This window comes from Triticum aestivum, chromosome 1D (assembly GCF_018294505.1).
Source record: "Triticum aestivum cultivar Chinese Spring chromosome 1D, IWGSC CS RefSeq v2.1, whole genome shotgun sequence".
Taxonomy (NCBI): domain Eukaryota; kingdom Viridiplantae; phylum Streptophyta; class Magnoliopsida; order Poales; family Poaceae; genus Triticum; species Triticum aestivum.
The window spans coordinates 212,231,074-212,245,188 of NC_057796.1; the positions used below are offsets into that span (position 1 = coordinate 212,231,074).

Consider the following 14,115-nt stretch of genomic DNA (forward strand, 5'->3'; position numbering starts at 1 on the left):
GATATATTGGAAGCCTATGTTTGGATATCAGAAGTGTTCCGGGTGAAATCGGGATTTTTCCGGAGTACCGGGAGGTTACCGGAACCCCCGGTAACTTAATGGGCCTTAGTGGGCCTAGGTGGAAGAGAGGAGAGGAGGCCAGGGCAGGGCCGCACACCCCCCCAGTCCGAATAGGACAAGGAGAGGGGGGCGGCGCCCCCCTTTCCTTCCTCCCCTCCACCTCTTCCCCCCTCTCTCTCCTAGTCCAACATGGAAATGGGGGGAGTCCTACTCCCGGTAGGAGTAGGACTCCTCCTGGCGCGCCTCTCCCCTTGGCCGGCCGAACCCCCCCTTGCTCCTTTATATACGGGGGCAGGGGGCACCTCTAAACACACAATTGATCATTGATCTCTTAGCCGTGTGCGGTGCCCCCCTCCACCATATTACACCTCGATAATATCGTAGCAGTGCTTAGGCGAAGCCCTGCGTCGGTAGAACATCATCATTGTCACCACGCCGTCGTGCTGACGAAACTCTCCCTCAACACTCGGCTGGATCGGAGTTCGAGGGACGTCATTGAGCTGAACGTGTGCTGAACTCGGAGGTGCCGTACGTTTGGTACTTGATCGGTCGGATCGTGAAGACGTACGACTACATCAACCGCATTGTGTTAATGCTTCCGCTTTCGGTCTACGAGGGTACGTAGACAACACTCTCCCCTCTCGTTGCTATGCATCACCATGATCTTGCGCGTGCGTAGGAATTTTTTTGAAATTACTACGTTCTCCAACATCCTTTGCCCTCGAATTCTGCTCAACACTCAGATGGCCAATGACATCCTCCACAGAGAATTCACGCCTCTGATGTTTCAGAGTGGTGGCAAAGTTCCTCCAGGAATTGGGGAGCTTAGCGATTATGCAGCCCGCGACAAACTTGCCCGGTAACTCGCACTTCAGAAGCTCAAGCTCCTTAACAATGCATATAATCTCATGAGCCTGCTCCAGTACAGGACGGTTCTCAACCATCTTGTAATCGTGGAACTGCTCTATAATATACATCTCTCTCCCTGCATCAGCGGCCCCGAACTTAGATTCGAGCGCCTCCCACAAGTCCTTGACGACATGCACATGTAAATATGCGTCGACCAGTTTAACTGCTCCGAGAAACACAGTGGTTGCCTCACTGAACGCCTTCTCCTGTTCAGGAGCAATCGTTCCCGTGGACACACCGGTGACCCAGAACACGTTCATATCCGTGAGCCATAAAGTCGTCTTTGTCTGCCAGCGCTTAAAATACGTACCGGTAAACTTATCCGGTTTCAGTGCTGCGGCAAAGCCACTTGCCAAAAAATTCTTACACATAATAGGTTTTTGAATTGCTAAGTAAATAGGCAATTTTTCGATTAATTTAATCCACGAGTATATAACTAGCATGGCATTGACACAAATAAACGCATACTGATATTCAGTCAAGCAAGCACATACTACGCTAATTGCAGAAAGATCTACATATAACGCTAGCATGGCTAAAACAGAAAACAGTAGGAGTGGGATAAACGAGTTATACCCTCCAGTAGGCCATGCAAAGGCCGCGGCGGTGGTGGCGGCAGCAGCGTCCTCGGCGGCCTTCTTGTCAGCTTCAAGTTTCTTGGCAGCGAGACGGTCGGCGTCGGACTGCGACATGGTGATGATGAAGATGCGCGGACATACAGGAAGTAGACGAACAGCGAGCAGTCGCATAGTCACTTCCCAAAAACCTATTCGCCTCTCTCCCGTACAGGAACCGGAGAGACGGGGTTTCGGAGACCTGCTCTCCCATCGACCGTGTACGCAGCGGACGGGATGGAGTCACCGGCGGCAGCAGCAGCAAAGGAACGAGGGTGGGTGGTTCGCGTGGAGCAGATGTGATCTGATCGTGGCGGCTAGGGTTAGGAGACACCGCACACTTATATAGGCGCAGCCGCGTGGAGAGACGTGGGCTCGACCCACGTCCGAGTCCGTGACAGCCCACGATCCAACGTCTCAGATCGTGGCCCAGCTGTCAGAAACTCTCCGTTAGTGACTGGCAAAAATAAGCGCGTAGGTGTGAGCTCGGCTCGGCTCATTCCCGCAACCCGCGTCGCGTCGCGACGAGGCGGCGGAGGAGGAGCGCGCGAGGGCCTCTTCTCTTCTCAAGCTCCAATAGCATGTAGAAGAGCCACCCTTATAAGGAGGTCCAACTCCTCTTCCACTTTCTGGGTGGGACTAAACTTCCCACCTCCACCTAGTGCCAATAACCCACATGGGCCCTTAGAGATATTTTTGAAATTGCTATATGGGCTTAAGGCCCATCTCAAATTTCAGCATTTTGTGTGTGTTGGATTCAGTACTTATCAGTGATATTGGTAGTTCTCTGTAGTACTCTGTTTGTATTAGTTTTACCTTTTCTCCATCATGATTGCTTAGTTGCATTATTTTTGCTTCTAACTATACTGCCCTGCTGCAGATGATAGCGTCTCAAACTGGACTTTTTGATCATTTGATAAACGTTTGTAAATTCAAGTGTGGTCCTCTTCTGCAACCTGTGACCTATTACTTCTTAATTTATAGGCTTTAAGTTTCAGTCATCCCTATATCGTCAGGTAATATAACAAGGCTGTTGTTTAGATCATATAATCAAGCATGTCTGCTTATCGGAATTAATGATTGCCACGTTTGTTGAATTAAAGTTTCACTTGTCAGAACAGTTTACACACATTGAATTACTTAGTGTACCTCTAAGGTTTTACCTTCTGCAAAGGTATAACACCTACAGATGATCTGATTTTTCTTCTTCTAGATCCCCATGTGTGTGAATATGTGTGTGAGTAACTAATTTGCCCCATGTATAGGTAGACAACGATCAATATGAGAGGGTGCTCAGCTACATATTGATCCTTGTCAATTCAGTACAAATTTAGTGAATTTACAGATGGAGCTATATGTCCTCGGTGATGTACAAGCAAACACTAAATTGTTGCAGTGTACAAAGTCCCTAAGTAATTCCTGGGGCTACAAGTTTTAAATAAAAAGATGACGAGTCTCTACCATATTCAGCCTCTGCTTTAGAATATGATTTGAACTATAGGACAACCGGTTGCTTTTGGTAATTTATGCCACTAATTCTCGGTCCTTTGTGTGAGCTATGTTTTCCTTGCGCTTTTGCTTCTTACTTACATATTGGTATGGTGTCAGGTTTACTTGCCTACAAGTTTGGTTCCACTTGGTACGGACACCGTTCTCTGCTGTCAGCATATCTATAGTATCAGGATATTGTTACTACCTTGAGTGCTGAATTTAAGGATGTCTTATCATGTATTACTTTGACTCCCTTCTGAATTATGAGGTCATCCCATAACCGTCCACTAATCAGGTGTCTGGTCCATCTTTTTACCCTTACTAGTAGAATGCCCGTGCGTTGCCACGGGCTACATTGCTACTAAATGAATCAATCAAATAATTAAGATCGTCTTCAAAGTTGAAACTCATTTCTTTCTCATATGTCCTTTTGTGTTCGGACATCAAACGCGTCCAACGGTACTCCTTAAAATTAATTGGTGTGACAGTTAAGACTCTTCTAATCCAGTCCATATATGATGGAGAAATGTAGTTATTCGGACTATCTATATTGTTATATCGAACACGAGGTCCAACATAAAAATCTACCACCATGTTACCTTCACCACACTGTCCAACACAAAAAAACATCCCATGACGCACCCTTTCTTTTCTCTACAGGACATTTCTCGCTAAAGCCCTCTCCTTTAAAACCAGATGAGGCCCACATCACATTCGTCATAGTGCCATCTCTCCTTCACACTATACTTCCCTACGGACCGCTAAGGATGGGTCCCCCACCAACCACCCCGCTCTCTGCTCTGATCCCCGTGTCCGTACCGATCCGCCACCACCATCAAGGGGGAGAAGGCGTGCACTACTCATGACGCCCCTGAGCCAAGAAGGCACACCCGATGTCTCCTGACAATTGCCACGTTGTAACATACAGTTGAATGTCATGCATAACCACGATACGCCAGCGTGTTCATTATTAACTCTTGAAAAACTACCGATGCATTTACCATTCTATCCTAACCAAAAAAATGTATTACTCGATGAAAAACAATGAACAACTCACTCATGCAATTTTCTGTTAAGCCATTTCTAATGAAATGCAATTGGCCACATTTTCTAACGTAGAAAAATTATTCCGGTCATATAGCATTAGACCAACCCCAACCCCCATCCCGCTCACTCTCAACCCTCAACGTAACTATAATATCCATAACTTGTGTTCTAAGTGGGCCAGTGCACGCCAGCAGCAAGGGAAAAGGGCGACAACCGCCTTCGGATGTTATTCGCTATGGCCTATAGCAAATTTTCTAGACAACAAAGATAATGCTAGCTCAACATGCATTTAACAAAAAAATGAATTACAAATCACAATGAAAATATATTTGACGACTTAAAGCAAACAAATACTAATCTTTGTTGTTTTCTTTTCCATTTCAGTAAGAAACAAAATGAGTACATGAGTCATCCCCATGAAATGCATCAACAAAGCAGACAGGAGCAACAAAATTAAAGCAAACTTCTTACCGGGTTGGCAATTCATCCAAGTATTTTTACATGGACCATCATAATGCAAGACAAATAAAGTTCACATAAAAAACAACAATGATCGGACGCATTACAGACATCATCATATGTATGTGTAATACATGACCATGTTTGGTGTTGCTGGAAGACCACTTTCCTTCTCATCCCGAGCAACAACTTCAGCTTTGTTTCCACACGATCTCTTTATAGCATAGGTCAGGGCACTTCACGGATAATCTGGATAACACTCACATGTTCATTCATTTTTTCATATAACGGTCAAAGAAAAAAGTACACTCAATTTATCATTTAATTAGAGCACCGGTTTAATCCATAAAGGCAGCGTGTAGGGCACTCTCTCACACACAGAGGAATGCTTGTATTTCTTAGTTTTTCCACCTACCTACGGCACATCATTTCAAGAATAGTTGTTGAAGCAACTTATATGCAAAGCACGACTACTATCACGGCATCCTTTTTGAGGAGAAAAATAACTAATAACACGACATTCTATGTCTCGTTGCTATCCTATTTATTTGATCATTTTGGGAGCTTCAATTCCTTGAATAATTCAGTGAATGCTATCTGCAATGACCCGTTGTCTGCCAATGCCAACACTCATCTAGCCTTCTCATTCGCCAATGTTAGCCTCCCACTTAGCTTCTCTCCTTCTTCTCCATGCCCTCAACCTTCACAAGTTCTTCGTCATACTTCTCCATCACCTCCCCGACATTCATATCATCCACCACGAACATAATTCATAACATTCAGGCAGTAAAGGTCAATGTACACCAAGCCGGTCAAATAAACAATACTTTAGCATCTCTCAAGGGAAGTTTCAAATTTCACCTAAAAATTTCAATTAAAGTCACGTTGGAAATTTAATCTACTACCCAATATTAAATTCTATATGATAAATGTGATAGCTTAAATTCAAAGTAATAGATTGGATCCTCCCTTAACAATATGACTGGTAGATAGTTTTGAGGGGAAATCTGCATATATTTTAGCATAGACTTACCCAAAGAAAAAGTCATTATAACCATTCAACAAATGACCTATAACCTCTAATGTACCCAAGGGGAACAGATCAGACATGTTTTTGTAAGTCCTAGGATAACCAAAAAGCACATCATCATGACATGTCATCAGTTGGAAGTGTGACACTTATGACCGTGGTATGTAATTGATATATTCTGGTTGGAAGTGTGTCACCAGATGCAATGTGGAAGTGTGTCATTAGATGCAATGTGGAGGGAAGATATCAAGGATACTCATCGGAGTATGCTGTGGCACTGGAGCAGCTGCGTACCGGTAGGAGAACGGTAGCCCCACTCGTTTACTGGTCGGCGGTCACAACCACGCACTTGTTGTCGGTTCTATATCCGGCATATCTCGTAATAGGGGTCCTAAGCTAAGCGTCTTGGAGCGATGGTAACATGAACACATGATTTTAGCCAGCTTCGGGCTCTCTCGAAGAGATAATACCCTACATGCTGCTTTTGATTGTATTCATATGGGGTGTAGTACAGAGTACATGTATCTACCACGAGACTGTTCCCATGAATCTGAGATTGCCTATTGACTAGCCTGGCCTCGGTTTATATAAAACACCAGAGGCCTAGGGTTTAGGGGAGTGCTCGTGTTGGGCGCCAAGTCTTGTGGGATCTCCCTTGTATGCGGCATGGGCTTCCCGAAGTGGCCCATGAGTAAATCGTCATGGGGGTTCTCGGCCCGATCCAGCTGGTCGGGAGACGACGTGGTGAGTACCCCCTAGTCCAGGACACCGTCAGTAGCCCACTGAACCGGTCTTCAAGTTGGGGACGCTCCTCGATTCTTCCGAACTGTTCTTCATCTTCGGCCGTCGGTCTTGAAAACTGGTTCAATAAATCTTCTCATCTTCGATCTTGAGGATCGCCGAAGTGAATCCGAAGAGTTTACACGTCGGGTATCCGAGGAGCCCCTTTAAGTTCTCGGCCTTTATCAATGCCTTGTTATTTTTATGCCACACCTCGGGTTTGAAATTGTTCCCGTGCGGCGGTGCCCTCTTGCATCCGAGCTCCAACGCCAGACTGCATTCGAGGTATCTTTTGCAGCCGAGCACCAACGCCGGACCGCTTCCAAGCTCCAACGCCGGAATGTATCCGAGCTCCAACGTCGGACTGTATTTGAAGAGTCTTTTTACAGCCGAGCTCCAGCGCCGGATTGTATCCGAGGACTCTTTTTACAGCCGAGCTCCAGCGCCGGACTATATCCGAGGTGTCATAGATTACCTCGGTCTTGAAAAAGTTAAAAGGGTTCAACCAAGCTTAATGCTGGAGATGCCCTCTATGGATTTAATTCCGATTTGTGCAATGTATTCTCTGCTGAGATGTATAGCCAATAGCCCTCAAGGTGTGTGTCGGCCAAAAATCCGAGATGCACATTAGAGGAGATAGTGATCAGCGGACAGGCCCTTGAGAGAGGGTTTCGAGAAGTCGCCGTAATATATTAGCTTGATGCCGGATAAGTCCCAGATAGTATCTATTGTTGTCCGAAGACGCGTTTGCCCATAGTCCGGTCAAGCCGAACACTAAGCACTTTGAATTTTCTGCATTGAATAGGCAATGCAGTAGCCCCCGAGACACTGGTCGGGTGGCAACACCAGATCAAGGGATCGATGTGCCCCTTTAATATTAGTAAATGATAAGCCCAAAGCCCAGTAGCCCCCGAGCCTTAGTGTGGACACGGGTGGCCGAATTAAGGATCGATATCCAGAGTAAAATCACAAATTATGTGTAGTGATTTTACGTATCCAAGTACTCTACATCATTAATGCTCGGATCCGCATCTATAATACCTAAATAGTTCATCCCACTACCTTATTTCTTTTGACATGCAGCCTATCCACATCAGCAATCTGCCACATCAGCAATTATTTATTTTTAAACCATTTTTTGTTGACATTTACACAAGTTGCTTTCATCACTCTGCTTCTAGACTTTAAACAACCGAGTGAAGCCCAATGGTCTCGATTGGCAAATAGAAAAAAGAAGCCCAATCGTCTCAGGAGAAGCCCAACCGTCTGTCCCTGCGTTGTTTTCTACCTCCTACTACTTCATCCTCATCCCTCCCCTCCGCGCATCTCTTTGCTTCTCTCCCAACCCCCTCCATCCTCCTCTGCTTCTCCTGCAGTGCCATACCGCATCCTCTTATGTGCTCCACTGCAAGCACCAACAAGGCAGACGCTTCGCCTTCTCCAGATCTGTGAAGCGATGAACAGGGCATCGAGGCGTTAGGTATCACGAGAAGAAGCTCTGCCCATGATCCCTCGCCACCAAACTCATTCTACCAGGGGAGACTAGCCACCATCTGAATGGCTTCGTCGACTCAAAGCTCCCCGAGTGTCGGTCAAGCACTTCATGACGTGGTACCTCCTGGTCGTTTTATATGCGTAGCTGTGGAGCCATCTCCGGCGCCTCTGCCATAAAGGTAGCCGTCTCTCTTGCTCTCTGCTTCAGGAGCAAGGCCCCCTGTTTTCTTTCATTTGCCAGAGCCGACGACCTCGCAATTGAGAAGGTTACTAATCCCTTATGTCAATCCCTGTTCATATCTCTCAAATTAACCTCAGGGTGTTGTCGATTTTGCTTCGTGCATGTCTGCTTCCGCTCAAGTTATAGCACTGGGTGAAATTTTGAGTCCCCATCGCCAGTTGGTACCTCCCTCTCATCATCTGATATGTATCAGGTTGTTCTGTATTCCTCCATGGATCTATTCCTAAACATATACTGTACTATCTTGCTACTTTTTCGTCAGGTTATCCTACACGATTTGCTGATTATTGTTTTTCTACAGCAAAAGGGTCTCGCCCCGATTCCGTTTCAGAAATCAGGTACTATATAGTTTGGTAGCAAGAGGAACACAGCTAACATACAGGCTCAGCGGAAAGAAAGGAAGGAAACGCCAACCAGCCACTAGGAAAGGCATATAACTTTTGTATTTGCGAGAAAAAAGGCGTATAACTAATTACAGAGATTTCATACACATTAACTCGAAATGACAGAATAATCAGGCTGAGGAGATTAATTGCCGATTATTTTTCACATGCCTTCTATACTTATGCACATGAATGAATTCCCTATTTTTTGCATCCTCAATCGTGCATCTTTAATTATTTATTGGTTGTTGTTCTGAATTGTTGTGAAATTGTGCTATCTAATTTCCTACATATATGGTTATCGTACTTGAGGGTTGGAGGTCCAAGATTTATATTGACATGCACAATATCAAAACAGGGAAAACAATCTTAAGCACTGCAGATTGTTTCTCTAGCTCTATAGGATATTGTAGATTATTTCAAGTTTTGATGTTTACTTTCAGTTGTCCAAGCATATTTTCCTAACAATTGTATCTTTTCTTTACCAGGAGATTTTATTCCTCATTTAAGTTCCTTTCAAGAATCAAGACTACCATGGACAATTTTTTTGTTTCAACTCATGTAAACCTAAAGTGTTGGCTGCATGTTGTCATGAGAATAGGATCATCGGCTTAAGGTAAATACATATCTCAATAAACCATTTAATGATTATAATTTCTAATTGTTCCTTTGTTTTGACTAAGAAATATAAGAGCATATGAGCAGAGAAACTGTAGACAAAATACAATCTACAGCCATCCATGGTCATTATTACAAGGGCAAAGGAGGTTGCGTAACTCTGGTGGTCAAAAACACTGTTGTCCGCGCTTCTATATCCTAAGTATTAGGGCTAATAACCGCCCTGCAAGGCTCCAAAAAGGTATTTGTTTCTCTTACCATGACAATGATGCAGCTCCCAGCACACAGGAAAGTGCCGTCAGATAACACACATATTCGTCTCCCTTTCTTTTGTGTGTGCGCGTGTGTGCTCAGATATTCATTTTTTCCCACTTCGTGAATCATTCATGCCCGCTATATTCATTCAGCCTGATGCTCAACAATTTTTTTTTTGCATACACGCTTGTGGTATTACTTACTGATGTTTCTTTTGCCGTGCAGGGGATGCTCTTTAGAAAATTTGTTACCTCTAAAGCCATATTTTCTGAAATGAAATTTGATCATTCCTATGCCCCCTCCATTTTCTTGAATTGAAGTTCCATCATAGTTTGCAGAAATCAGCTTATTAGTTGTCCTCTTAGATCAATCCTCAAGTTTGTTATAAGTTGTTTGCCACCTTATGACTAATGACAATGTTCTAAATAAAACAAATTGTACTTCCATATGTGTCTAGCTCTCCATGTTTCAATTTCTCAGAAGTAAAGACGCACTTCAATAATTTTAAGCTAAGCTTCTTGCTTGCTTTCCGGAATAATTATTTTGTTATATGTGCCAACTGGCTACATTCAATTTAACCTTTGCTTTATGGTATAATAATATTCAAATATTTCATGAGGTCATGGGTTTGAGTCATGCCTCTTGCAGAAATGTAGGGAAAGACTGCATAGTACGACCCAAAGCAGTCGAACCCTTACCGGACCCTATGCAAGCGGGAGCTACGTGCACCGGGCCGCTCCCTTTATGGTAATAATAATATTCAAATATTTCATTATGTGATGAGGTGACATTATTAGAGGCTAATTCACCTTGGATTGTTCTATTCCTCTCCAGAAAAGATTTGCATATATACGACATGTGCACTGTGATTGGATTGCAACTGAGTTGCATTTGTCCTTATCATTCTATTGTACTAGAGTGCATGCATTCTCACTTTTGTATTGTCTATTTATACAAACAACCGTAGATAACTTATGCTACTCCACGGTATTAACATACTTACTAATTGAAAAAGCACCTTATGATCTGTACAATTGCCCTTGATATGTCCACTATATTTTCCTAATGCATGTCCACTATTCTTCTCTATATTTTTAACGATTGGCTATGTTTTATTCAACCATATAGTTTTTCAAAGTGTTATATATCATCTCACAAAAATATAGTGCATTATATCATGTGCAAAGGATTCCCGCGGCAACGCGCGGGGAATCTTCTAGTTGTACAGAACTTTGATGACCGACCATCGGCTTCAACCACATCGGCTAGTAGTCAAGGAGTGTTTGTCCTACTTTATAAAGCCTTGATAAGGGTAAAGATTTACGACAAACAAGGCAATCCGGCCATATGGTTTTATAAACAAAGGTATACGAAGAGATATGTTATGTTACTTTTTAACGGAAGAAACATCGTCCGAAGAAAATAGCCCCACTATTGGTTCCTTTCTTTGGGTTGTCATGCTGATCACGTTCATAAAACCTCACCTCCGATCAATGTGGGAGAAAAATATTGAGGATTTAGTGTGGGGAAAGTTCTTGAACTCTTATGGTCTCAATGAACCAAAATTTTCGCTTCCGTCGTTGCCGACCAATTATATCCTTTAAGATCGCTAACTTTCAGCTTCACCCAGTCCGAGGTACTAACTCGGATGACCCGGTAGTAACAATCACAGAGGTGCTCCCTTTACCGCCTAGCCAAAAAATTGGGAACGTAGGGGTAAGCACAGGAGCCAGGCAACGCAACTTGGCCAAAATCTTAAGTCAAATTGATCCACATTTGTGGCTTTATAACGATGATTACGGAAGGCGACCCTTGTATATTAAATACAAATGCCAATGATATGTTTATTTTGACTCCGTTGCGACCATTTATCAGTTGAAAGTGGCCCATCGTCCGCTTCCATCCCCTTGTAGATGCTACGTGGGGTGTTTCCGCAAAAACAAAATAATCCTTAGCCGACGGCTCGGTGCCCGAAGGCGGTTGTGTTAGCGGAAACGAGGCAATCAGATATGCGGGCTTTATAACTTTCACTTAGTCATAGGAGCTTAAAGTTGGGAGGCCAATTATTAGCCCCCGGTTAGTGTTCGGCGACGGCCGAGGTCAAGCCGTTAACACTTTGGCCAATGTTGTGAACGGTCCGTCGTTTAACACGGGGTGACCTCCATCGATCTTATAGTTTAACACAGTCATCGGACCGCTGACCAGTTTACGCTTATTGTGACAGTCAGTTTTTGGCTTTCTCCACTAGGGCGCTTAACCATGCGAGTTGAAAGCACAATCGCAGTGGTTCTCCCTTTGCACACCTAGCCGAACAAAGTGGAACGTAGGAGGCAAGGACATGAGCTGGGCAACCCAACTATTAACCGAAGACACAATTCGAAACCGATGCATATATAGCAATATCCGAGAATGTTTTTTTTTGTCGAGGACTCTATGGCGTGCCTTCGTTTTTGGTGGGTTCGGCTGTAGTCCAGCCCCCCATCAATATTGCCAATGATTTAAAGGTGTCTGGCATTGTACTGCTCAGAAACTAGTCTCGATGTGGCGTGTGTTTTGTCAACGCCGAGGTGTAGTTCGGCGAGAAAGATGCCGAACTGTGGGTCGAAAAGGATCTCCCAAGTTGAATTATTATGCAGGGCACCTCGGTCATGAGGATGTCCCGCTTCCTGAAAGAAAAACATACAAGTAGCTAAAAAGCGCCATAAGCTCGAAAAGCCAAAAACTTATGGAAAAGCTTAACGTCTGAACTAAATCAAACTTCTGGTGCCAATCCGAAAATTGGTCTTAAAGTTTTTGTGCTTCTATCGTGCATTAATATGACACATCCGATCTCAAGACTTCAAGCGGGTCAGCCTACGACTTCAACCTCCTTATCCCGAAGGCGTAGTGCTTCTCCGAGGCCAGTTTAGCGAATTAAACTCGAGCGGCTTTAGAGAGAAGCAAGGCTATCCGACTATTGACCATACACTCGAGTCGAAAAAGGAGTGATAGAAAAAGACTTTGCAACGACCAAGAAGAAAACACATTTACTATAAAACGGCTCATATAAATTTTAAGAGCCCGTAGTTAACATGGGTAATGGGAGTTTCTTTTAACCAACAACGTATGTGAGCACGGTCGAACCGAACACAAATTAAAAAATTAAAAACTTTGAGCATGAAAGCGACTTAGCTGGTTAATGTGTTAGGCATTGATGAGGCGGTCCGAGCTTGATTCGGGACAACGTTCCAGCCACCAGGCTGGTCCCGAGGTGGCCGAGCGGAGAGCTCGGCGCTCCGAAGTGGCGACACAGCACGACCGCTATGGAGAGGTGAAGCTCCCAATTCGGCCGAGGTGACAAAGCAGCTCGGCGGGTGATGCCGGAGCCCCCACGTCAGCCAACGCGTCGAAACAGGTCGGCGTCGATTTACCTGTGCACATGAAACAGTGCAAGCCAAAAGTAATAACATAATAGTAATTCTACTTAATTAATTTAAGTGAAGTAAATAATAAGAATATGGCCTGAGCGCCATGGTCGGTCTGGTGGAGTGGCAGCACGGAAAAGCCGACACAGGGACGCGCGTCGAGGCGACGCCATGACTTGGCCGACGTAGGCGGGACGACGCCATTGACTTGACGAGGTGTTAGCGCGGCCTAGCCTAAATAGATTGCCTGCACACACACAAAGTAGTGCCAGCCGGGGATGATAGTAATAAAAAAAAAATCATAGCATAATAAATAATTTATGCAAAATGAGTAATAAGAGAAATATGACCCGTGTGCCGAACACCCGACAAGGTAGAGCTCTCTCGACGATGCCGAAATCCCCGAGGCAACCGAACATGTAGGTGATCACGCGAGCCGATTTATGCCGATTGGGATGACGACGTCAGTTTGCCAAATTGACCGTGTGACGCGGTCGAAGTTGATTACCTACACACTTAAAATAGTGCAGTCCAAAATGATCTTCTACGTAATTGTCATAAATGAAATAAACAATTGGAGGAATATGGCTTGAGCGCCGAGGTCGGCCTGGCGGAGCGCCAAGGTCCGTGTGCCGCGTCCGAGGTGACCCCATGACTTGGTCGGTGTAGGCGGGACGATGACGTCGGCTTGCCAACGGCGGGGCATAGTCGAGGTTAATTATACGCATGCATTAAGTAGTACAAGCTGTTGGGGAACGTAGTAATTTCAAAAAATTTCCTACGCACACGCAAGATCATGGTGATGCATAGCAACGAGAGGGGAGAGTGTTGTCCACGTACCTGTTGGAAATATGCCTAGAGGCAATAATAAATGGTTATTATTATATTTCTTTGTTCATGGTAATTGTCCATTATTCATGCTATAATTGTATTGTCCGGAAATCGTAATACATGTGTAAATACATAGACAACACCATGTCCCTAGTGAGCCTCTAGTTGACTAGCTCGTTGATCAATAGATGGTTACGGTTTCCTGACCATGGACATTGGATGTCGTTGATAACGGGATCACATCATTAGGAGAATGATGTGATGGACAAGACCCAATCCTAAGCATAGCATAAAAGATCGTGTAGTTTCGTTTGCTAGAGCTTTTCCAATGTCAAGTATCTTTTCCTTAGACCATGAGATCGTGCAACTCCCGGATACCGTAGGAGTGCTTTGGGTGTGCCAAACGTCACAACGTAACTGGGTGACTATAAAGGTGCATTACGGGTATCTCCGAAAGTGTCTGTTGGGTTGGCACGGATCGAGACTGGGATTTGTCACT

The 14,115-nt window shown here is 44.5% G+C and overlaps 1 long non-coding RNA gene across 2 annotated transcripts; it reads left to right on the top strand.

Annotated features, from left to right (window-relative positions):
- The first annotated feature begins 7,662 nt into the window (after window positions 1–7,662).
- On the top strand, window positions 7,663–10,447 carry LOC123181051 (uncharacterized). Of its 2 annotated transcripts, XR_006491469.1 has the most exons (3): window positions 7,674–8,063; window positions 8,203–8,318; window positions 8,427–10,447. It is a non-coding gene; the product is annotated as an uncharacterized lncRNA (long non-coding RNA). The 2 variants fall into 2 exon arrangements; XR_006491468.1 differs by having other exon boundaries at window positions 7,663–8,063; window positions 8,203–10,447.
- Window positions 10,448–14,115: the final 3,668 nt, after the last annotated feature.